Raw genomic sequence first — 26904 nt, 5'->3', positions numbered from 1 at the left:
TGTGGTTCAACTCATCAATGGCCATCGCTTGCCCGTACTAAAATCATATTATTAGTTTAATTATTTCGTTTTTTTTATTAAAAAACTGACATAGCTACGGCCATACTGATTAATAATTTTTTCGTGTTTCAGATATATAGAAAAGCCAAAATGGGCAACACCGTCCAGGTCCAATTTTTCGGGATGGTCAACTTCAGCGCCATTTTAAGAATTAAATTTTTTTTTCATTTTTGTGTGTTAAAGAAGGTAAATAAAAAGCCTAAAAAATATCGAGTTTCATTTTTCTTATTCTAAAAAAACATTCCTGAAAGTAGCCTATATCTTTGAGCTCTATATCAGCGAGGTGCTTTAAATTTACAAGTTTAGTGCTATCATCCTAAATTGGAAGTATTCGCTACAAAATCAATGATTGGTAATATGTAGCATAGTGTAAGCGGCAATAAGTGATGGCTATATGGACCTTTTTCTTACATTTCAACACATCACAGAAAGTATAAAATCTTTAAAAAAAAAAAACCCAAGTGAATCAGAGAGGTGATAGAATGAACGATCCGAGTGAGCCTGTTATGCAACCACTTTTCAATTGAATTTTGGAATGAGTTCCTTAGATTTCACATCACCAGCTAAAAGTGCATTTTCAAGTATGATATGACTAAAGTTCGGTAGAAGAAAGGATTATATGCATGCACCTGTGTTTAGAAAAATAGCAGCATGACATATTGCAAAGTTTTGACTAGCTATTTATTTTTATTTAACTTTTTTTATTTCCTTTTTTAAGTACCAAAAAACAAATAGCGCATAGTTTCATGACTTTCAAAAAACTAAAAAAAACCCAAATTCAACAAAAACCAACAACATTTCAAACTTTTTAGTTGGAATATCTAGAAAAATTCCTCTATTGTGGCCTCTTCAATTTTGTTTTAATAAAGTAGAAGCTCAAAGTGACTAAAAATTCACGTTGATTTCGGTATTTTTTTTTTTTTTGTAAAATGTTTTTTTTATAATTTTTTTTTTTGTTCTGAATTTGCTTTTACGTTCTGTGCTCTAAATTTCATTTTATGTAGAGAAAAAGCATATAAACTTTGCAATATGTAAATGTATTTGAAAGTATACGGCACCTACTAAAAAAAAAAAACAAGCTTGGCGTTACTTTCAGCTGTATTTATTTATTATTTTTTGGGTTAACACTCAAACACCTGTACCGCGATTTAAATGACTTGTTATGGTAGAGTTATATTTAGTTCACGTGCTAATTTACTCTTATACAAATTTCCATTTATCTCAAGCTCTTCTCCTCCAGTCAGTACTTACTCACTCAACTAAACACAATGCAGTAAATTTCTGTGCTCAAACTCAGCTATTTCGTTACCATTTCGCTATTCTCTCTTCATCATAAACACTCTCGTTCTCTTACATACCATTACAGTTTCGTGCGTTTACTCACAACAAACGTTCACAACCAATTCAACAGCCAATGCATTGTTCTAAACAACGAATCCGACGACTGCTTTCGTCCAATTGGTGAGCAAACGTCGTCAAAGCCCTACAACGCAGCAACTTCGTGCGCTGGTTTTGTTAAACGTTTTTTCGACAAATTTCATTCGTCGCTTGTATGGAGGCGAAACAACGTTGCTCACCACCACACACACACACAACTAAGGCATTTGTATTTATTTACAAGCGAATTGACGCTTCGTTTCTGGCTTTCGAAGTTTCGTTCACCAACGTATTTGTTAAAAGTTCGCTTGCCTTTGCTTGTGTTTGCTTGTATTGTTGGTTGGTTGGCTGGTCGGTTGGCTGGTAGGGCTTCGCCAGGATTCGCTTGTATAATCAGTACGTATCGTTAACAAATTAGTTTAGTTTGATTTTGCCATTCGTCGTTGACGGTTGTGTACCGGCGGAAATTTTTTCCAAAAACGCGTGCTTGTTTGTGTGTTCGTGTATGTGTAGTGGTGCGAATACTAAAGCCGGTAAAAATGCCGCAATTCAATGTGGATGGTGGAACATTGTTTGTTGTTGGAAGTTTAAGTTGAATTTGATGAAGTTGCCCGAATTCGCTTAAACAGATGCACGGAAATCGGGTTAGTTTGGAGAGAAGTGAAAAAATAAATATAGATATTAAAGGTGTAAATATTTTCAAAGTGTGTACTTGTAGCGTGACCCTTATCAAACATGCAGTGCAAAAAATAATGGTAGGCCAATGAGTAGTTTAATGTAGGATATGCAATAGATTTTACTTAGTATTAAACACTTAATCTAAAAAATATGTATGTAATTAAATAAACTACATAGAATAGAAAAATAGAATAAATTAAAGTAAAGTAAAATTAAAGGGAATAAAACAAAATAATAATACTTAAAATAAAAATTAAAAAAATTAACAAAAAATATTTATAAAAACAAAAATAATTGAAAATAATATTACAATAATTTAGATTAAATAAGAAACAAAAAATAAAAATTTAAAAAATTAAAAAAAAATAACATTTATAATGAATAAAAAAATAATTGAAAATAATTTTAATTTGGTTAAAAAATAATAATAATGAAAATTTAAAAAAATTAAAAAAAAAATATTTATAATAAATAAAAAAATAATTGCAAATAATATTAATTAAGATTAAATAGAAAAATAAAATTAACATTAAAAAAATTGAAAAAAAATAATATTTATAATAAAAAAAAATATAATTGAAAATAATATTAATTTAGATTAAATAAAAAAAATTAAATAAAAAATAAAAAAATTAAAAAAAAATATTAATAAAAAAAAAAATTGAAAATAATATTAATTACGATTAAATAAAAAAACAAGAACAATTTAAAAAATTTAAAAAAAATTATATTTATAATAAAAAAAATAATTCAAAATAATATTAATTTAGATTAAATAAAAAAAATAAAATAAAATTTAAAAAAATTAAAAAAAATAATATTTATAATAATAAAAAAATAATTGAAAATAATATTAATTAAGATTAAATAAAAAAATTAAATTAAAATTAAAAAAATTGAAAAAAAATAATATTTATAATAAAAAAAAATATAATTGAAAATAATATTAATTTAGATTAAATAAAAAAAATTAAATAAAAAATAAAAAAATTAAAAAAAAATATTAATAAAAAAAAAAATTGAAAATAATATTAATTACGATTAAATAAAAAAACAAGAACAATTTAAAAAATTTAAAAAAAATTATATTTATAATAAAAAAAATAGTTCAAAATAATATTAATTTAGATTAAATAAAAAAAATAAAATAAAATTTAAAAAAATTAAAAAAAATAATATTTATAATAATAAAAAAATAATTGAAAATAATATGATTTTAGATTAAATTCAAATATACAAATAATTTATTTTAATAAGAACAGCAACACAAAAAAAATATTTATATATAAAAATACAAGAATATATACCAAATCAAATAAATAAATAAAATATATATATTGTATACATATATTTTTTTTTAAACCAATTTTTAAAAAATATTATTTAATTTAATTATAATCTAATATAAAAAATAATTTATGTTAGTTTGAATTCAACAAACAAAAAAAAAGCACATAGAAAAAAATAAATAAAATAAGCGTATAAATAAAATACATTTTTAATTTAAAAAATAATAATTATTCATAAAGAAAGGAAATTGAAATATGTAGAAAATTATGGAAGTAAAACGGAAAAAGTCTCAAAACAATAAGAAAATAAAAATTCAATAAAAAGCAAAATAAATATATATTAATAAAGAAAGCTTAAATAAAAAAAAATATTCTAAAATAAAAAATGGTATTTAGTTGATTTGCATTATTTTTTTAAATATCACATATTAAATTAATAAAGGCAAAAAAATTAAATAACGCAAATTAAGAAAACACAGACTACATACTTTATATATAATAATTTAAAAAAAATAAGGTAAACTAAAACAAACCTAATACGACATAAGCAACTGTATGAATGAATATTCAAAATTTTATTACTTTAAATAAATAAAAAAATTAAATAAAATAAATTAAAAAAATTAAAATAAAAAAAATTAAACAGACGATATAGAAAAACACCGAATACGATATAAAAACTGTATGAACTAATTGTATTATTTTAATTAAATAAAAAATTAAAATCAAATAATATACAAAAAAATAAAAAAAGAACAAAGTAACTTGAAAAAAAAATTACATAAAGTGAAATGAAAAAGGTGTGTTAAAATAAATGAGAGATAAAATAATAAATAAAATTTTAAAAAAATTTCCGTTTATAAAAAGATTAATTAATTACAAAGGAATTTTATTTAAAAAAAAATTAATACTAAATTAAATCAGATTATGTTTCATAATAAAATAATAAATAAAAATGTTTCATAAAACAAAATATTTAATTTTATTATTTTAAATAACATTAAAATGAAATAAATAAAATAAAATAAAATAAATAAGTAAAACCAAACTAAATGAAACAAAATAAAATCAAACAAAATAATATAAAATATAAATGCAAAATCAAAGACTTATATATGTAAAATAAAATTTAATGAAAAATATGAAATAAAATAAGAAAGAGGAGAAAAATTAAAAAATTTAAATAAAACGAAAAACGGTTTAGAGTAGCCACACTTGATCGAGTCCAAAGAACAGCCTGCCTCTTGATAACAGGATGCTTAAGTACAACACCTACTAAGGCTCTAACTACGTTGCTTCACTTCTTCCCTATCGATCTGGCTGGCAAAGCGATTGCAGCGAAAGTTGCGACACGCATGAGTGCTATATCGAAATGGAATAAGTATCTTGGACATTCGGCCTAACTGAACAGAAACACTGTTATCTCTTCCGACATAGACTATCATGTAAGTCTACCATCACCACCCTTGCTGTTCTTCTGTTCACTCCCAACTAGGGGACAATGTAAGGCAAATCTTACCGAAATCGATGGCCCTCTGATTATATATACAGATGATTCAAAACAAGACGGTAAAGTGGGATTTGGAATCTTTTCACATTAATCTATCATTTAGATTACCCGACTGCTGTATTGTATTCCAAGTGGAAGTATGCGCTATCGAGTATGCTGCGAAAACTATCTTAGAAAAGAGAATACCACTTGAGGATATCCGCTTTTTCACTGACAGTCAAGCGGCCGTTCGAGCACTCAGCTCCTCTTATACCCACTCAGATGTGGTTCGATCCTGTCTCTTATCTCTTAACGAGATAAGTGTTCAGAATTCCGTCCAAGTTATCTGGATACCGGGTCACAGTGGATTCGAAGGTAACTGCAAAACTGATGAGCTCGCAAGAGCTGGAGCTGCGCAATCAAATGTTAGTAACTTACCCACAATCCATATTCCGCTCGCAACATGTAAAATGATCATTGATTGAGAATTTCACAGCATTGCTGATCGGAGGTGGCGAGTGGAAACTACTTGCGTTACGACCAGACAAATCTGGCCATCCTACAATCTGAAACAGACAACTAAGGCACCAACTAAAGCATATAATATCTCTTATCACCGACCACTGCCTTTTGGGCACTCACGCACGTCGGCTCGGGGTCCCTCAAAACGACCTGTGCAGATGCTGCGAGAACGAAGATGAGGAAGTATCGAGCAGGCATTTGCTGTGCAGTTGTCCCGGCCTAGCCAGAAGTCGACTCGCTCTTCTAGGCTCTCCAACAATTGACAATCTTTCAGTACTCTCGAACCTGAAAATCGAATCTCTCATCGAATTCTCGAAACGAATTAATATCTTTGAACAAAATCTACAATAAAAATCTCGGTTAGGTGGGGAAATCATTTAATATAATGAGCTCTAAGGTAACACAACGGACGCAACTTGCGCTCTATGTGGCACTCCTTAACTTTGGCTGGGAATTAAGTAAACTTTAAAAACTTAGGTAAAGCAAAATTAAAAATTTATTTATATTAAAATAATAAGGGCAAACTAAAACGTTATAAAAACTCAATAAAGTTATATAAAAAAAAATAATTATAAATAAATTAGGAAATTAGAAATTAAAAGAATTGTATAAAAAAATCAAAAATGAAATCATTAAAAAATTAAAGAAACCGAGCTAAGTAAATTAAAAATATTGTAAAATGAAATACAAAAAAAGTTATTGTTTTAAAAGCTAACATATATAAGATATAGCAAAAAAGGAAATATAATAAAAAATCAACTTTTATAAAAAATAATTATTAAAAAAAAATGTGAAATTTTATTGCACTAATTATTAAACTATAATAATTAAAATAACATAAAGCAAAATAATGTAAAAGTAAAGAAATTAGAACAAAAAACAATAAATAAATAAAATTTAAAAAATTTGCACAATTAAATAAAAAAATTAACACAATAATATGAATGGGGTATAACAAAAATAAATATAATTTAAAATAATTAAAAATTAATTTATAAAAATTTATACTTATTTTCAATTAAACATTTAACGTACAATGATATGAAACATTATTTTATAATAATTTAATTAAATTAAAGGAAAATAATTTAAAACAAGTTAAAACAAAAAAAAAAAGAAAATAATTAAGAAATATTTAAGTTTAATTAAAAATAGTTTTATAAAAATAATTATTTTCAATTACACAAAATTATATTACTTAATATTGTTTCAATATAAAAAAAGTTAAAACAAAAAGAAAAATATATATAAAAAAATTTTTAGTTTTATTAAAAAAAAATAATTGCATTATTAATATATATAATACAAATGAGACATAATAAAAATAAATATAATATAAAAAAACTTTTGTAAAAAAAATTGTTTTAAATTTAACGATTTTTTATTAAATAATATGGAACATTAAATTCTATAGTAATTTTAATAAAATAAAGCAAAATACTATCGAAGTAAATATATTGAAATGAAATGAAATAAAGAAAATTTAACTTAGTAAAATAAAAATAAAATATTAAAATTAAATAAAACATTTAATTGACTTAAAAGAGCCCCAAAGTTAAAAAATTAAAAATGAAATAAGATAAAATACAACAAAAAAAAATATATAATACAAAAATAATAAATGGAATAAAATACGCGTACACCTAGGGCCTGTAAAATTTATGCGCTTTTGGGAGATGTTCGCTTATGAGAAAAGTGTGAAAAACTTAAATATGAGTTATAATAGGGATAGCGTGTTTTGGGAAGGTTGTCTGTTCAAGAGAAAAAAATTTCAAATTTTTCTTAAAGATTTGTGGTATGTACTAAAAGAGGCGTATGCATATGGGAAGTACCCGCTTAACAGAGGTGTCTGTTAGGAGAGAGCTCACTGCATAAATTTTTCTTTAACTCCTTGTGGAGCATATGGCGCAAAAAGATTCACAGCCTCGCAAAAAATAAATACTAACATAATAACAAGATTATTAAAAAAAAAAATAAGCAAAACATAAACATTTCATTAATATTATAAAATTACCGTTAACACAACCACTCATAACAGATTAATTAACAAATTTCTTTGTTAATTCAATCAAAAACATATTCTTATTAAATTTGAAAATACTCAATTAAATTTTAATAAACCAACTTCAAAGCAAGCGCGCATTAAAATGAACCATTGCCGTTCGCCACCCTAATTCCCTGTTGCACACACTTGCTTAGACAGATACCTGAGCGTACGCTGTATGCTATGCTCTGCTTTGGCTTATTTTGTGTTCATTAAATCTAATTAATTCCATTACTGATGGCAAATTTCCCTCCATAATTAAAATAACAATCCATGAAAGCGGAGACTTGCTAGCAAAATAGAAGAAATGAAAATAAGTGCGAGTAAATAAGTAAACACAGCTTAAACGAATGATCAAAGTGAACTCAGCAACAGCAATCTTCTATCGAAAAACGGGTTCTCTGCCGTCTATTGTTAGACTTTTTGTGCGCTGCATTAGCCATTAGCTGCTGCATACGCCATGTCGTATACGCGACTAACTTCATTTTCTCGCTGAATCATTACATTCCGCCATGCGCTACAGGGCAACGCATGCAACAACAAAGCAAAAGTATTGCTAGTTACTAGTTGCAATGGGATTTGCTTATGTGCTTCCTATGCGATTTCGCTCCAATTCTATACATACTTTGTTCGCTTTTTTGTGTTTTGCCTTTGCTCATTATCTGCAAACCGTCCGGGGAATCTTGGAATGCCTTCGCTCGCAATGCATTTGGCCAACACTGGCATTAGCTCGTTAAGCGCACTTCCGTTGCAAAAGCGAATATGCACTTAGTAGTGAACGGTCGTATGTAGTTTGTGGTGTTGTTGTTGTTCTTTCATTTGCCTTGCCTCTGCTTGCACTTCCTCGTTGCGATTCTTAGCGCAGTTTCGCAAGTTAGCGCGTTATGCTCTCGTTACGTAGTTGGGCATTAGCTTGAGTTTAGAAATCGCAAGAACAACAAGCAACTTGTGTTTTGGTTTCTGCTGCTGCTTCTGATTTCATTGGCCTGCCTTCATTATCCATTTTAGTTAACAAACGCATGCGTGCAGAAATACTGTTGTGGAAATGTGTTGATTATAGTGCGCTGGGAGTCTAAGGAACTGGTATGTTTGGATATAATATTTTCAATAACTGCTATCGGATGGGTGGTTTAGCTAAATTAAATGAAAATGAAATGTATTTGTTGATAACTATGAGATTATTAGTGTTAAAGCGAATTCCTTTTTCTTCGTATTCATATGTTGCCCGCCTTTCGTAAGGACTTTGGGCTGCTGGAGTATGGAAGAGTGACTTTCAAAGATCAAAAATGCTTTTAAGTTTCAAAAATGCTTCTTAAAATTTTAATTATTTAAAAGTTTAATTATAAAATCAACATTTCTTATTGATATCCATTTCCAATGAATAAGAATCGTTAATAAAATTTAAAAAAAGTTTTACACCAACTATTTTTTCATAATTTTTTTTTCTTACGGTGCGATTGCTCAACGCCTCTACAAAACGAATAAGAACAGGTAAACAAATTTAAAAAAGAAATGTTACACTAGTCAACACACTATTTTATCCTAATTATTTTTTGGTGCGATTGCTCAATGCCTCTACAAAATGAATAAGAATCGTAAATTAAATTAAAAAGAAATATTTACACTAGTCAACATAGTATTTTTTCCTATTTCTTTACGGTGCGATAGCTCAACGCCTCTACAAAATGAATAAGAATCGTTAATTAAATTTAAAAAACAAGTTTTACACTAGTCAACACATTATCTTTTCCTCGTTTTTTTTGGACCGATTGCTCAACGCCTCTACAAAATGAACAAGAATCGTTAATAAAATTAAAAAAAAGTTTTACACTAGTCAACACACTATTTTTTTCCTTACAGTGCGATTGCTCAACGCCACTACAAAATGAATAAAAACCGTTAATAAAATTTAAAAAAAATTTAACACTAGTCAACACACTACTTTTATTTCTAATTGTTTTTTACGGTGCGATTGCTCAATGCCTCTTCGAAATGATTAAGAATCGTTAATAAAATTATAAAAAAAGTACACTAGTCAACACACTGCTTTTCCTACATTTTTTTACTGTTACTCAGTATTTCTAGAACTCTGAAGAAGAAAAAAATATTAGGAGCTTAATATGAACTTTATTCTTTGAAATTCTCTACTTATTTTTGGACTAAAAAATTCAAGAAAATTACTATACATTTAAGCAAACAGCAAAGAAAACTCAAAGAAATGATATTAACTTTTTTATATAAGAATTTTTTTTTTAGTGTGGAATGTCACCTTGACAACGAGCACAAACTTTAATTGTTTGATCGATACTTTACGAGATATCGATCACTACAGCCATCTACCGAAAAAACAATTTCTTTTCTCCAACCTATTATTTTATATGATACCCTCGAATGAAGCGCTTCAGCTTGATCTCATTGCAGGTTCTAGTAGTAGTCGGCTATCATATGAAAGTCCGATTTTCCTAGACAATGCTCTTCCTTTGTCCATATATCCTTCTGAAATCTCTGAAACAAACGGCCCAATTGTTGTCGTGATACTTAATTTTGCCCATTATTTTAGAGATATTTATGTACTTTTCTTACAAAATCGTCTTATGTTGAATAGTTGCAGATCCAGGCTTGTAAAAGAACACTCCAATAAAAACAAAAGCTCTTTTTGTTGCTCAATAAATCAATTACTTGGTGGCAATCACCAGCTTAGTATTTTCTAAACCCAAATATTATGAAATAAAATAATACCACTACAAAATATTTAACCCTTGCCTCGACAAGCTTTTCTCGGATGTGATAAAAAATAATGTTGATTTCCAGTCTAAGACAATTTTTTGCTTTCAAATCGTTGAAGCTCTGGTTGGATAAATATGTTGTCCCGACCAGAATCTTCACTGATTGTAGTATTGCATTCAGTTTATTGACAAACTGAATAATCTAGGATTCCATGCCTAAAGTTAGGCTGATGACCTGATAATATACCTAGTAGGCTATCATGAAGAAACCATCTCTGATGGCATGCAGCAAAACCTTAGTGTAATAAACATATGGAGCACCGAAATACGGCTCTCTTTTAACCCGTCGAAAACTGCGGTAGTGCTATTCACATGGAAAAGGAATATCCACATTAAATACCCTGTCCTAAATGAATCGACTCTTCAACTCTCCATAGAAGCGAGCTCTCTTAGTAGCAACCTTGACAAAACGCTTACTTGGAACGCTCATCTTCAGAAAGTAACTGCAAAAGGCACAGAAGCATTCTTTGCCTGCACAAGGCTTTTTGAAGAAACATGGGGACTGAGCTCCAGAATGACTTACTGAACATTTACTATAGTTACTAAACCCATAGTTACTTACGCTTCTCTAGCATGGTAGCCTAAAACAAAGCAACGAAAGGCGATATATGAACTCAAAAACTGTATGGTCTCATCTGTGCCAGTATAGCAAGAGCAATGAAAACATGCCAAACTGACGCATATTATATTTTTATTTTTTTATTTTATTTTTTCATTTTTATTTTATTTTATTTAATTTTTGTTTTAAATTGAACCACCCTAGCACGCTAGAGTCACAGGTGTCCTGACCCGCAACTCCAACCAAACTTCAGTTCGTTCCTTTCCACTCACTTGCATTCCTTTCGATTTCCCTTACATAAACTCCCCCAAAGCAAATAACGTCCACTGGTAGTTCTCTATTAGCACGCACACACACACACACACAAACATACATGAAATCACATTTTCCTTCACACACATACACACACTCAAACATACATGAAATCAAAATCTCCTTCACACACACACTCTCCTACATTTGCGAAATCAGCAAATTTGCCCACATTGGCTGTTTCTGGCACTTTAGCTGCTTCATCTTCTTCTTCTTCTTTGTGGGCACTTTGTGCTGGGAAGCCATGCAGCAGCAGTAGCAGCAGCAGTGCTTGCTTGAGAGAATAACAACGGATTTTCCGTAAAATATTTGCTAGCTGCATCAAACATTGAACTAAAGTTTTGCTGGAGTTTCCCGCCAACTGTCCAAAGTATTCTTGGAAAACCGTGAAAAGCGAAACTTTGAAGCGCTGAAAGCTGCTGCTGATGCTCGTTTATTCGAATGAAATTTGCATTTTATGTGGACGCACATACATACATACATGCATGTATATGTAGGAAATTATTGCAAATGCCAATATGATTGTATTGCAAGTATGTATGTTTGTATGAACGTATCAGACATATCCTTTTCATAATAATTTTGATTTCAATTGAAAAAAATAATATTTGCCATGGCATATCATAAAACTTTCCAACTTCGATTTTTCTAAAATACTCTTCCGAGGATATCGGTAGAGTGCAACGCTGCATATTTCTGTAATAATTGCTATATTACCCCAATAGCAACAACAACAACAACAAGTATAGTTCGAATTTATCACCATTTGAAATTTGTCTTCAAACTGTTACTAGTTGCTGACATCGAAACTTCAGCAGCGCAGTCAGTCTTCGGATAAAGCCAATGCAAGTCGCTGGAAATTTTCATTTCAAACTACTTTTATTCTAGTTGTGTTTTTTTGTTTTTTAGTTTTATTTTTTTTCTTACCATATTTGTTCAGCTTTCATATTAGTTTGCGGCGGGGAAAAAACACACCATGCACTCGTTCGCTTTCGTGTTGAAAATCTCTGCGGAGAATGCTGTCAAACAGCTAACGAACTGACTGTCAATTTCAATTTTGTTTAGCGCCAGCAGCGGCGCATTATGTTGAGGCCTTGTCTGTTGAAATCGGTGGTGTGACTTTGGGAATTTTCAGAATTTCATGTGAAGTTTAAGAGTGCACGCGCGCACTCGCTTAATAGAAACTGAATGGGCTTAGGTTTTGCAATCAAATTGAAAGTGAAAGTTTCGAGGTTTACTTTTATAAGATTCTATGAAGTATTTAAATGTATTTGGGCACGAAATGTAGATCTGGAAGGACAACTGGCAAGAAATATTTTATTTATGTTAATTTTATTTATATATTAGCAGATGAAGCAGAGAGTACTGAACATTTTTTGCAAGGTACAGCGCACGCTCGATAACGTGAACTAATTCAAAACAAGGTAGTTCACGTTAACAAAAGTGTTCAAGTTTTGGAATGCCCAAAACGACTAAGTAAATATATTTTTTCACATTTTAGTTCACGTTTTATTCTTGTTTTCGTTACATATTAATTGAAAATTAAGTCAATTTAAGGTAGTAGCCCGGTGTGACGGGTTCAACAAATCGATTTGTTTTTTTTTATCATTTTTCGGAAGAAAAAAATCTTAAAAATATACTATAAAAATTTCAGACAGAAATTTTAATTATTTTTAAAGTTATAGCTAAATTAAGAAAGCGCGCCGTAGTGTGTATGAAAGCGTGTGACACGCCAGCAGCAGCTGCTCTGACCGTCCCCTCTTTTATTGTCGAAACTTTAAACGCGTTTTTCTCAAAACCATGTCCTCGAAATTTCGGGGAATCAGTTACTGAAAACTATTCAACCGATTTGGCTAAAAATTTAACCCGTTTTTCTAGACATATGTGTGTCTGGATCCCGGACCTTTAAAACATTTAATTTTTTAATAATAAACAATTTAATTTAATCAATTTATGAAAAAAAAAATAGATTTTGAGAACTTTTTTTACAAGGCCGCCATTTTGTTTTTTCGTTTTTTATTTTTATGTATATTTTAGGTTCGGGACCTAAAATAAAGTCTATAGAATAATAGTCTCTTTGAAGTTTTTATTTCGGAGGACTTGGAAAGGCTGTGTGTTTCCCCGAACCAACTCATCTTTTTTTTAAGGACTCCACTTTGACGTGAAAAATTTTAAACAAATTAATATAAAATTAACTTTAAAAAACTTTTTTATATACTTCAAAACACCAATAAAAAACATGTAAAAACTTTAAAACGATCGTTTTTGATTTTCTTTTTAAAAAAGATTCATGAAAAAACGTCGAAACTTCGGTCGTTACACTTGACTACTACCTTAAAAGAATCAGTCATCGTTTTTTGTTTCTTCTGTTTTTCTAAAACTTGAAGCACAGCTTTCTTCCATAACCATCTTAGCACACTCATATCATTTTGATCGACGTCTTCATGACCAGCCCATATTAACGCCTTGTTGAACATTTCAACTGCTTCAGTCGGCTTAATTTTCTCCAGTTGCTCTGCATTGCCCTCCTCGATATCTTCGTTCCTTTCATGAATGGCTGGTAACGTGAATTCAATCTGAAATTTTTAATAAAAAACTTTTTTTCAATAACCCATATACATATCTTTGAGCATATCTGCGAACACGAACGAACCTCAGAATTAAAACTGCTAAGGAGATCGACGGTGTTGCTCATCAAGGTGCGAAGTTCAGCTTCCCATTTTTTTTTTAAACCGCCAACGGAACATTATCTTCGGAATCACCATTATTTACCGCAAAATTTAAAATACTGTTCCAGCACTTAGCTAATGTTGCTTCAGCAACACGAAACCAAGCCGCAGCCAAAAGATTTATAGCTGTTTTTAAGTTAATTTTTTTCAACGACTCGAGCAAATCAGACTTTGTTGCTCCTATTGAAGCCAGAAGGCTGTTTCTGTAATGCAACTTAGTGATTTTTATTGCATTCTGATCCATCTTTTGAATGAGGGTAGTAACGTTTGGTGGCATAAACATTGCCGAAATTTGCCCATTCTCCGTTGTTAGTTTAGCTTCATTTGGGTGAGAATGAGCGTTGTCGATTAGAAGGAAAGCTTTATTTGGTAAGGCTTTCTCCTTTAAAAACGATGTAACCTCAAAAAAAAAAATAACCAGTCAACCTTAAAAATCGGACAAAACTTAAAAGGAATATTCACCTGTGGAACAAATGACTCATGATACCATTGCTTGAAAATAGCCGACGTCATCCAGGTGGATTTCGAGCTCTGATAGTCGGTGGGACACTGAAAGTTTTTAAAGCAGCTTGGATTCTTCGCTTTCCAATTACCAAAAGCTTAAGCTTGTGGGATCGAGTGGCGTTTGAACAGCATAAAAACGTGACTCGCTGCTTCTCGGACTTTGTCCCTGGGGCTCTCTTCTCCAAACTTGACGCGTGCGTTTTCTCTGGCAAAAATCTCCAGAATAACTCCGACTCATCAGCATTATACAACTGTTCGTTGCACAACTCCAATTCGGTCATTTTAGCTTTAAGTTTTTCTTTAAACGGATCCACTAGCTGAGATTGCGAAGATGATATTTTATGCAGACGAATACCGTACTTCTTCTTGAAACCTTGGCGCCATCCATCACTAGCGAAGAAGTATGCTTCATTGTCTTTAAGTTTTGCAAAAACACTGCATGCCTCTTCTTTCAACATTAGAGTACTTACTGGCCAGTTTTTATCTCGCATTCGGATAAACCAACGATAAACATAAACACGATAAATTTTCTATTTTCAGGTCCACAATAAGTGTTGTTGACGCATTTTAAAATCACTTGCTTTTTCGCTTTAATGTTACAAATTGTTGATTGAGCAACAATTCGATTCCGAATATAGGCGATAATGCAATTTATACAATATATATTACAATTAAATATCGAATTACAAAAATATTTTAATTTATTTTATTTCATTGGTTATGTTAAGTTCTGAAGTTTGCTGCCAATAAAGATTGCGTATACATTGAATTTCTTTTGTATCGATATCCATGTTTTGTAGAATCTCAATGAGCTTATCGTGCTGAACAGTGTCAAACGCTTTTTCATAATCTATGAAACGCATAAATACATCTTTTTGGACGACTCTGCAATTTTCAACTAATACTTGAATACAAAATAGCGCTTCACGTGTGTCCATGTCTTCTTTAAATCCGAATTGTGTTTCTCCCATTGCTGATTCGCACTTCTTGTAAATTCTTTTATGAATAATTTTCAAAAAAAAAAATTGTAATGAATGACTCATCAAGCTTATAAGTCTGTGATCGCAACATTTCTTTGCACATTTCTTCTTTGGTAGCGCAATAAAAGTATATCTAAGCCAGTCTTGTGGGCATTTTCCAGTGTCGTAAATATAGTTGAAGTTTCTTGTGAAGATTAAAATCGTCATGTAGTTTTTGTAGTCTTTCAATTTCTTCACACTGGCTGTTCATCCAATCAATCTTTGCATCACGTATTTTGCGTCTAATCTCATAGCTAAGTTCTCTGTATCTATTTGGTTTTTTATTTTTGTAAGTACGTCGTTCTTGCATAAACGTAATTATTTCATTTGTTATCCACTTGTTTTTAATTTCATATCGTTTTTTACCTAGATGGTTCACCGGAAGAGTATTAAGTAACGTTTTAAGACGGTCCCACAATCTCTCCGCGTCTTCAGTGTTAGAATTTAACCTAATGCTGAGGAGCTCGTCATTGATTTTGGTTGTTAACAAACTTTTAGTATTTTCGACTTCTTTTAATTTTATTAATTCTAGTTTTCGTTGCTTTGGTTTCTTTTTTATCACAGATAATTTTGCAGAGATTTTTGCTAATAACAAATTATGATCTGATGCGACATCTGATGGGACATTTTATACATTCGAATAATTGTAACGTTTATTGTGCATGTTATAGAGCTTTTTGGGTTTGTTCACGTTTTGGAGTAGTCAGTGGACAAAAATGTCTGTTCACGTTTTGGGGTGTTCACGCTTTAGAGCGTTCACGTGTCAAGCGTTCAATGTCAATTTGAGACACTTTAAACCTGTAATTTATTATTACTACATACCCAGATTTTTTTCTGAAAATTCTAACTAAAAATATGAAATTTTAATGAAAGTTTATAAATTATTTCTTACTTACGCCCAAAGATTATGTAGGTTTTGTTCTAGTATGTACTAAATTTCTATAAAAAAAGTACAAAAAAATGTACAAAAAATAAATAAATAGTTAACTCTAGGGAATTTGTCGTGCTGCTCTGTTGTGATTGCTACTGTGAGAATAATAAAATTTGCAAATGCTAAAAAATGCGATAATCCAGGTCAGGACCGTACTACGGATGTAATAAAATCTCTCATCCAAACTCTTAAAGCATAGCGGCGTCTTTTCAATTCACCAACTCTGGACGTTCTGATTAATTGCTCGCATAAATTTGGTTGGTTGTGTATTGCAGATGTCCAAATTTAGATGTCCCAATTGATGTTTGATTCGTTTGGGTGGTTCGCCTTGCTCATAGTGATTCTCAAGATGTGTCGAATTTTCTCGTTTTCACCTACACTTTGGAGTAATTGAAGACACGGCTTCAAGAAATACAAACATTTGTTAGAAGTGTACTGCCGCCTTATTTTAAATACGCCGCTATTTCGGTAGATGTCACTTTTGAAGCTGTCATTTTTTGGTATTTCACAAGTAGAAACTACGCCATTACTAAAAATGGAACGATGCACGTTTCAACACCCATTGAAATTACTAAAACTCACTATAAAATTTGGCAGAGACGGTTCGTAAAACTCGAGCATTTTTGGGTCATCGTGAAGCACCTTGTTGGGCCGCAATACAGAAATTGGTGAAAAAATTCCAGCTGTTGGGAAAAGTTAGTGATGTGAAGAATAAAACTCGTGCACGTCGCACAAGAACAGCCGAAAATATTACTGTTGTAGCCGAAAGTGTTGCAGAAAACCCAGGTTTGTCCATTCCTCGTCGTTTTTTGGAATTAGGCATTCCACAAACGTCATTACACTGTGGGGTCTTAAGGCTTATAAAGTCCAGTTAACACAAGAACTCAAGCCGGCCGATCATCAACAACGTCATGTCTTTGCTGATTGGGTCGTTGAAATGCATGAAAATGATCCGGAATTCCATCGAAAAATCATCTTGAGTGATGAGGCTCATTTCCACCTCGGTGGCTTCGTCAACAAGCAAAATTGTCGGATTTGGGGCTCAGGAACAGCCAGATTGGTATATTTACTAAATATCATCAACACCCTGAGTTGTGGCTTTAGCTGCCTCAGCAATTTACCTCCATTCAACACGATGCAGCGCTAGAGATTTCCAGTTTTTGACGCCTATTTTTTTCAGGTTCTCGCTGACGTTATGCATCCAAGATGTTTTTTGTCTGCCACGGCGTCTTGACCATGAAAGAGTGGATTTCAGCAGAAGTTCATGTGGCCTACCGTCATCCATGTCATCTGATGCACTGCGACTTGATAAATCATACGATATCGTCGTCATTGCTGAGACTTAGCAGCTCCTTATTGTGCCTCATTTTCTTCTGATTCACTTTACTCAGTCTACTTTATAATATTATTGAAAACAATACGACCATAAAAATGCCCCAAATCATTGGTTTTTACTGGAAAACTAAGTCAGGTATTGAGACACCAAATCAAGTTATCAGAGCATAAACTTGCAAGCGGAGAACAAATCTTTATTTTGCCTAGCCTACGAACAGACTTTTAATAGTCTCTGTAGCACTTACAGTTTATTGTAAATTATAATGTATTATTATACTAATAATAAAAAAAAATCAATATGCTGAGTGGAAGTGCATGCAATGCTTTTATAATTTTTAGGGAAATGTTCCTAGAAGGACCCCTAATGAACTACTTACTCTAAAAATATTGTGCCAAAGCTACTCTCTCCTGTGTTAGTCCAGTCAAAATCCTTGTAAAAAAATAAATAAAAAATTCCGCGTAAACTGGTCCAAATGATTCCACAACCTACCCATTTAACACATGGACGTTGCTTCATTTGTCCACATCGAGCCAACATCACCATAGCCCCAATTGTTTGTTAGCTACAAAACATTAATTTGTTAAGTTTATTCTGATACATCGATCAGACACGTGCATTTTTTTTAAACACACGTAAGGACTCTATATTTTGTACTTTTATAAATGAATTATATATTTATTTAATAAAAAAATGCTATTAAAAGCAAAACACTTTCTTTCGCATATTGGGCAATATTAACCAATTAATGTCACTTACGTTTATTACTTGGAGTACAGAGATAAGGATTAAATAGTTAAGTTGATGAGAATATGAAAGGAAGACTGCTGCATTCTATATATAGTAAAAAATGTATAGTTTCACATGCATATGCAACTTTCGCTCGATAACAAAAAAAGTTGATCTTTGCCGAACGGTGTAACATAGCTTTGCATGCTGTTTGACTACAGTTGCAAGAATCTATTTAACCCTCCGTTGTGTGATGTGGCCTACTCAGGCCATTCCGACTTTTAGAGGGGTATATCTTTTTGTTTCGTTAAGTTTTCAAAAAACGGCGAATATATACCATAGAGGTCTGTTAGATGAATCTTCTGAAAATTTTATAACCGTTTCCAGCGAAGTGATTATGAAAAAAAATACATTTTACACAAAAACTTCATATGTTAGGGTAAATGGCCTGCACAGGCCACCACTGCAATTTTAGTATAGTCATGCACCGTACTTGGTCTTTTGACTAATTAGAGTACAAGAAAGAGTGAATACGGTTCTCCCTCACTCATAAAAATTTGGTGGGTCTGCGATTTTTCAACAAACTACCCTCTCAAGGGACAGATTTACACAGGAAAACGACCAAATGAAGAACGAGAAATTAACCAAGGTGAAAGAGTGGTACTGGATTTGGTAGAGAGGCATCGTAATTCCAGCCGAACGGTGTATTGCGATAACTTTTTCACATCACTCGACTTGGCCAAGTCTCTTATGCAGAAGGGATTCGCTGTCGTAGGCACAGTGCGCCCAAATAGAAAATTTGTTCCTCTATGCTTTCCGCTGAACAAAAAGACAAGGCCGTATAAAAAGTTTCGACCTATAGGTATATCAGACATTGTTTGCTTTCCTGGATGAAAATGTATCTATGTTATCATACGTTGCCAAAGTAGACACATATATGCTAGTATTGTCGACACAACATTACACGCAAGCCACAGAAACTTCAAACAAATATAAGCCTGCAGCTGTCTTAGACTACAATGAAAATAAGTCTGGGGTTGATACAATGGACAAAATGCTTTCTGGCTACAGTTGCAAACACGCAACAAACCGGTGGCCATTGGCCATTTTTTTTAATAGGCTTGACATTACTGGCTTGGCTTCTTATATTATATACAAGCATTTGCGACCAAGCAAGAAGTCAGACCAACGAAGGGATTTTATATTAGAATTGGCTGAACAACTGACAATCCCCCTTATGGAAACACGTGCAGCAAATCCCAGGGTAGACCAGGAATTAAAATAGCAATGCAAAAGTTCAATGTATTTTATGTAAGTATTTATACAAACATCCAAATTCGTACTGAAACATATAATTAATTTAAATGATGTATCTCTCACAGAATCCACCATCAACTTCGACGGCCCCAGCACAAAAAACTGCATCAAAGCCCGTAAGCTCACAGCACCGGCCATTGTGCAAGCTATGTACCAAACTGGATAAGTTTAAAAGAAAAACCCGATTTACTTGCCACATTTGCAAAGATGGAATGTGCTTAACTCATGGTTTAGAAACCAAAACCTACACTTGCAGCATATGTCTAGCTGCAGTAACTACGTCAACTTCATAAGCAACTTTTAAAATTTTATATTTTTATTTATTTATTTATAAATTGAATTTTTCAAATAATTTTTAAAAAACAGTAAGAAGGATGAACCTTGATAAATAAATTTCTTTTAACACTAATCAATCTGTTTTTTATTAATCGGTATTACACTTAAATTGATTACAGACATAATTTTCGTACCAGCCTATAAATAAAGCACGTGTTCTCATAGGTGGCCTGGCCAGGCCATTTTAAACAACGAAAGAATATAAAACTTTCACACAACGGACGGTTAATATTTTTCCAAATGAGCTCAAAAATTAATTATTTAACTTCTAATTTCCGGTTATTTCCAATTCTGGAAAAGTGGCTTTAATTAAGTCATATTTACAATAAATATATACAGTGGCGAGCATAGCAGAGTGCATAGCGATTTCTTTTCTATTTATAGAATAAAATATTTTGAAAATCACTTATTAGTATGCTTTTATATATAAGAGGTGCACTTGCAATGCTTCTAAAAAATGAATAAAATTCGTTAAAAAACAACCAAAACAGAAGGAATTTACGACATTTTTCGAGTAAATGAATAACTTGTAGAAGAAAATGTGTAAACTGCTTGTATTAATTACTAAAACTGAGACAGCATCTGCGAGACCTTTTAGTGTTTAAAAAAAATCAAAAGGTTGGAAATTACGAAATTCAAAATGAAATATTTTTATACAAAGCACTGAATTCCCTGCCTATTGGGGCTAATTAAGTTTGGGTTATATTGTATATATCCCCTATATGTAATACAATAATCATATTTTTTATAAAGGGTGGTTAAGTTTCAAGGGCCGGTGTTAATTTTGAATAAAATACAATTTTTTTAAGACACTATTGACATTTCTCTTTATTGTGATAATACTAGTATGGCTCAATTACGTACAGAACTATTGAAATATTGGCCAAATAACAGCCGCGGCCTCGGCGGTACACCTCCATCCGATGGTCCACATTTTCGATGACGCTGAAACATAATTGAGGTTCTATGCCGTTAATGTGCCGAATTATCTCATCCTTTAGCTCTTGAATTGTTACTGGCTTATCGACGTACAACTTTTCTTTCAAATAACCACAAAGAAAGAAGTCCAACGGTGTTAAATCACATTCACTTGGCGGCCACTTGAAATCGCCGCGACGTGGGATTATTCGGCCATCAAATTTTTCGCGCATTGTTTCGTTAGCTGTGTGACAAGTGGCACCGTCCTGTTGAAACCACATATCTATCGTCCACATCCATATCTTCCAAACACCGGGCCATAAAAAGTTCGTTGTCATCTCACGATAGCGAACACTATTCACAGTAACTGCCTGACCGGCCTCAGTTTGTAAAAAATACGGCTTAATGATGCCGCCGGCCCATAAACCGCACCAAACAGTCACTCTTTGTAGGTGCATTGGTTTTTCGGTAATCACTCTTGGATTATCATTCGCCCAAATGCGGCAATTCTGCTTATTAACGAAACCAATGAAGTGAAAATGTGCCTCATCACAGAAGATGATTTTCTTCGAAAATTGGTCATTCACTGTTGCCATTTCCTGCCCCCATTCTGACCATTGACGCCGCTTGAAATGGTCAAGAGGCTTTAGTTCTTGAGTCATTTTCACCTTGTAAGCGTGTAGATGCAAGTTTTTATGCATAATGTTCATCAACGACGAGCGTGAGAGGTGCAATTGTTGGGCACGACGACGAGTTGAGGTGGACGGCTGTTCAACCACACTATAGCGGGCAGCAGCAATATTTTCTGCAGCACGAGCTGTACGAGCATGCGCTGGTGTTTTCACATCTCCTACAGACCCGGTTTGCTCAAACTTTTCCACATTTTTTACGATTGTACGCACATTTGGACGATTAAATTCACCGAAAAAATCACGAAGTGCGCGATATGCATTTTGATTTGAACGCCCGTTTCCATAATAAGCCTGAATAACTTTAACGCGTTGCTCGATTGTGTATCTTTCCATGGTTCAAATTGAGTTAGCCTGAAATGGAAAAATGTCAAATTTGAGGTTTCTTTCTTTTTAATCTTCTTTTTACAGTTGCTTCATCGCTTAGTACGGAAGCTTCTGCGTTAATGTGTTTTTTTAACTTTTCAGCATGCTTAACTGCACAGAGATTGGCTGTGTGTGAGACGGTTTTTAAATTTAAATCCTTGTGCAGATCTTCATTACGCACGTACCAGGGAGCTATAACGATTCCCCTGATTACTCTATTTTGGAGGCGCTGTATAATGTCGATGTTGGTCTTTGCAGTACATCCCCATAATTGAAGACCATAGGTCCACACCGGCTTTAGCACTTGGTTGTAAATGAGGAGTTTATTTTGAGTAGATAGCTCAGAGTTTCTGCCAATTAGCCATTGGAGTTTTTGCGTCTTTAGATTCAGCTCAGCAGCTATGATTTTCACGTGCTCTTTCCACGTGAGCTTTACATCTAAAGTCATGTGACTACTTCGTCAATGGACTTCTGCAGTTTCTGGATGGATTCGTTTTCAGTTGATCCAACAGCTAAGATGCATGTATCGTCAGCGAATGTAGCTACTTTGCACATTTTCGGTACTGGCAGGTCTGCGGTATAGAGAAGGTACAGTACTGGGCCGAGTATGCTGCTTTATGGTACTCCGGCCAATATTTGTTTTATTTCCGAATACGCCTGCTTTTGCTTTACTCTAAAGTACCTATTTGTTATATACGATTCCAAAATGTCAGAGAACTGCAACGGAAGAAGGGCTTTTAATTTACAAAGTAGTCCTTCGTGCCACACTTTATCAAATGCCTGGGCAACGTCAAGGAATATTGCTGAGCAGACTTTATTACTCTCTAGCGCGTCTTCTATTGTATGTGTTATCCTGTGTATTTGTTCGACGGTAGAGTGTTTTTCCCGGCAGCCAAACTGATGTGAGGGTATGATGTTTCTACATCCAATTATAGATTTTAAGCGTTTGGAGAACAGCTTTTCGAATAGTTTACCCATTACTGGAAGCAGAGCGATTGGCCGGTAAGATGACACTGCATTCGGATTTTTGCCTGGTTTAGGTATCATTACTATTTCGGATACTTTCCATTGGAATGGTATATATTTCCAAATGTCAAATGAAATGCAGAAAAAGCTTGACGTTTAGGTGTGATTTACATTTAACATCGGCTCTTAAAATTTAACAACCATTTACTTAAAATATAAATAAAAAATTTTTTTTCGTTTTCGTTTTACAAGCTTTTAAAAAACGTAAAAAAATGAATAATAATAAAGTATTTAAAATATCAAAAAAATTTTAGCTCAAAATCCATTACAAATATTACACAACAAACCACCATGCACTCTTTTATGCTCGCCAGTGTACGTGCGGCAAATTAAACATTTGTTTAAAATCAATTTATTACATTTCATTTTTTTTTCCACAATCGAATGTTATTCAATATTTTATAATTTCGCTAAATATTAATAACACACAAAATTCACAAATTATGCATTTTATAATGAAAAGTAAACTGTTAGATATTTAAATAGCACAAAATTATGTTATTAATTTTTATTCTATTCATTGTTGCATTTAAATTCACTGCAATCAGCAAAGGAAGCAGGATGTGTGAATCAGAAAATATTTGAAATTTTTAATGAAAAGAAGAGAAAAAAAAATTGTTAAACGCATCGAGCGGAAACAGACACAATTAATTAACACAAATGACAGCACTCAGTTGAGTTTAGGGCGCGAAAACGCAAAATACCCTACTACACACCCATACACACACACATGCATGCATGCATGAATGGCAAATAATGCGTTGAAAAAGCAACGAAAAAGCCAGCGTGCAAGCATAGAAATGCAAATTTTATTAGAACTGCACGTGTGTGAACTCGCACTGCTAATAGATACAATTAAATGTGAAGGGTTTCCCAGTAGGTGTGGGAAGGCTTACGCTACTTTTTCGTCTAATCTCATGGCAGTCGAATGAAAAGGGTTGGAAAGTCACTAACTACAAAATTTCTTCTTTTTTTTTTGAAATTTTTCGCTTTAAATTACACACTACAACAACGATACGAATCGTCATAATCATCATCGTTTGGCGCTACAACTTCTTGTGTGCTTTGGCGTGCTGAGCAGTGACCCTGCGTGCTGTTCGAACTGCTGCTTTCTCCTTCAGCTTTGCAGATTTAGTTGCTCTAGAAAATTCATTTTTGACAGGAATCTCCGGAATAAGCGGATTGTCATTCTGAGCGACAGTTAAGTGGCACTCAAAGCATTGATCTCCTGTAGGGTTAAGCCCTCACTGGTCCCTGAGTATATTTAGAAACTGAATTTATTTGAAGCGCACAATCGCATTCGGCTTATTCGGGTCTCAGCATGCAATACAGGGGTGTAACAGGAAATGAAGTGGCGCAAATATTGGCTAGAGAGGCTGGGGCCGTGTTACCAATAGAACCCGAGCCCTTCATTGCTATGGAAAAACACACCATCCAGGAAAAGTTTAGGAATGCAGATCTAAGACTAATAGAGGTTAACGAGCATCAAAACATGGGGCTACGCCAGGTAAAATCTTTGCTGCGCAGGTACTATCAAAAGAGGTTTAGGAGACTACTAAGTCTCTCCAAGGATAAGCTGAGAAGGCCCACGACCGATTTCACAAATCACCGTAGATTACGTAGACACCCGCACAGAATTGGCATATGATGCTTTGACTCTAACCATTTTTGCGGTCAATCTCCGGACACTTCAGAATACCGTCTTCTCGAATGTAATGCTATAGCCTGAAGAAGGTTGAGAGATCTCGGCCAGATACGGTGGGAAGAAAACTTCATCTTAAATTTAATAAGGAAACTGGATTTGGATGGGATACTGTAATAAGTAGAGAGCTCAAAGCATCACGAGGTCGAAGTACAAACCTCAACTCTATCTACCTATGAAATGAGACTTTCAGCTTTTAGTCCACAGATGTCGCTAGGAGTATTTTTAAACCTTCCCAAATGTCTTGTTTTTTCGTCTGCCATCTGTCAACAATATTCAGTTCATTGTATGTTACGTTTCATACAACAATGCATTTTTGTCACTCTTAAAAATGTCGAATTTGGTGCCTTCCAACTATGATTTGCGGACATCGTTGATTTTCTGTTATCAATTGAAGAAAAACGCTTCTCAAGCTCATCAAATGCTTAGAACTAGAAGATTACGGTGGACATGCTCTAAGTAGAGCACAGTGCTTCAGGTGGTTTGAAAAATTTCGAAGCGGTGATTTTAGCGTGGAGAACGAGGACCGTGGCTGGCCACCGAAAAAGTTTGAGGACGCCGAATTGCAAGCATTGTTCGATGAAGATGATGGTCAAATGCAAGACATGATGGCAGAGCAGTTGGGAGTGATCCAAAAAACTATTTCCAAACGATTGAAAGACATGCGCATGAGTTTAAAGGTCGGAAGATGGGTGCCGCATGAACTGACAATGTGACGATGCACCGCCACATCGAACAAGAGCGACCCGGGCATTGGTCGAGACGTACGATTGGGAGCCATTCGTACATGCGGCTTACTAACCAGACTTGGCGTCTTCCGATTATCATTTGTTTGCATCGATGGGCCACGCACTTTCCGAGCAGCGTTTCAATTCTCACGAAGAAGCCAAAAAATGGCTCGATGATTGGTTTGCGGCCAAAGACAGCCAATTTTTTTGGCGCGGCATCCACAAAATCCAAACGTTTGAAATTTAAAAATTCTATCTGCTCTAGATCTTCTTTCATTTCATCTATGCAACTCGCTCTTGGCTTTTCTCTTGCTTTGTTCGGGTATACCTTAGTCTCCAGTGCTTTTCTGTGAGCTCTCGAACTGCCAATTCTAACAACGTGGTCTAGTCATTTTATTCGTTGCGCTTTGATGTTACGTACTGCATTTTCGCACTTGATTACTTCCTCCAGTTCATCATTCCAGAGCAAGTGCCATTATTCTTGAGATAGCGCCAAATATTTCCCTGATAATTTTCCTTTCAAAGGTTTGTAGTCGCGCTAAATATTTTTGTGATAATTTTCATTTCAAAGGTTTGTAGTTACGCTAAATATTGTTAGCCGAATTTTCCTTTCAAAGTCGCGGTAAATATTTCTGTGAGAGTTTTCTTTACAAAGGTTTGTAGTTTTGTCTTGCCTTTTTCACTCAATGTCCAGACTTCGACTCAATAGCACAAATCTGCTTTTATACAGTGCCAGCTTTCTAGGTTTGTTAAGGAGTTTTAAGTTACGTTGAAGCGGTTGTCCTGTGGGACACACTCAGGCTCATAGCCCATTGTAATGCCGCGGGGGGAGCTTGTCCCTATCTCTCCTAAAACCAGTGTGTGCTTTTTAAAATTTTTTAAATATCTCTGATTTTTGTAGAACTGAGATCTTCCAACTCATCAAAAAATTGTTTACCCAGAATAGTAAACCTGCGTCTGGATAGAGCAGGTCAGTGGCACAGTACTGTAGGTGCGAGATTGTGGATTCCTCGTCCTCATCTAGACAACTTCTACAGAAGTCATGTGTTTGCCCATCCATCCTTTGGGAGTGCCTACCTAGTAGATAATGTCTCGTTATGACTGAGATTAATGTGCTAAGGCTGTGTTTATTCTGGCTTAGCAGAGATTCTGTGCGTTTAGCATTGAGAGTCGGCCACAGTTGACGGGCGATTTTGCAGGTGGCTTCATTACGCCACCTCTCGTTTGCTTTCTTTACAATTTCTTCAAGGATGAGTAGCTTACATGCTTGTAAGGGTATGCCTATGTCATTGTCTATGCACTCATCGGTGAACTTGTTGCCGAGTCTCGCTAGTTCATCGGCTCTACAGTTACTCTGAATGTCGCAATGGCCAGGAGTTTTGTTTTGAAGAGATTTATAAGTAGAACGTAAGTGACTTAATTCGTTCATCTATTGTGAAGCTTGTCGTATTATCCGTTGTT

At 33.4% G+C, this 26904-nt stretch overlaps 1 protein-coding gene across 1 annotated transcript in view; it reads left to right on the top strand.

Annotated features, from left to right (window-relative positions):
* Window positions 1-1881: 1881 nt before the first annotated feature.
* LOC128864625 (POU domain, class 3, transcription factor 3-like) overlaps window positions 1882-26904 on the top strand; it is a 97171-nt gene continuing 72148 nt past the window's right edge. Inside the window, exon 1 of the mRNA XM_054104383.1 lies at window positions 1882-2192. The gene's annotated coding sequence lies outside the window, so the exon portion shown is untranslated. The remainder of the gene's footprint in view (window positions 2193-26904) is intronic.

This window comes from Anastrepha ludens, chromosome 5, assembly GCF_028408465.1.
Source record: "Anastrepha ludens isolate Willacy chromosome 5, idAnaLude1.1, whole genome shotgun sequence".
NCBI classification, from domain to species: domain Eukaryota; kingdom Metazoa; phylum Arthropoda; class Insecta; order Diptera; family Tephritidae; genus Anastrepha; species Anastrepha ludens.
This window is presented reverse-complemented; position numbering and strand designations above follow the sequence as displayed.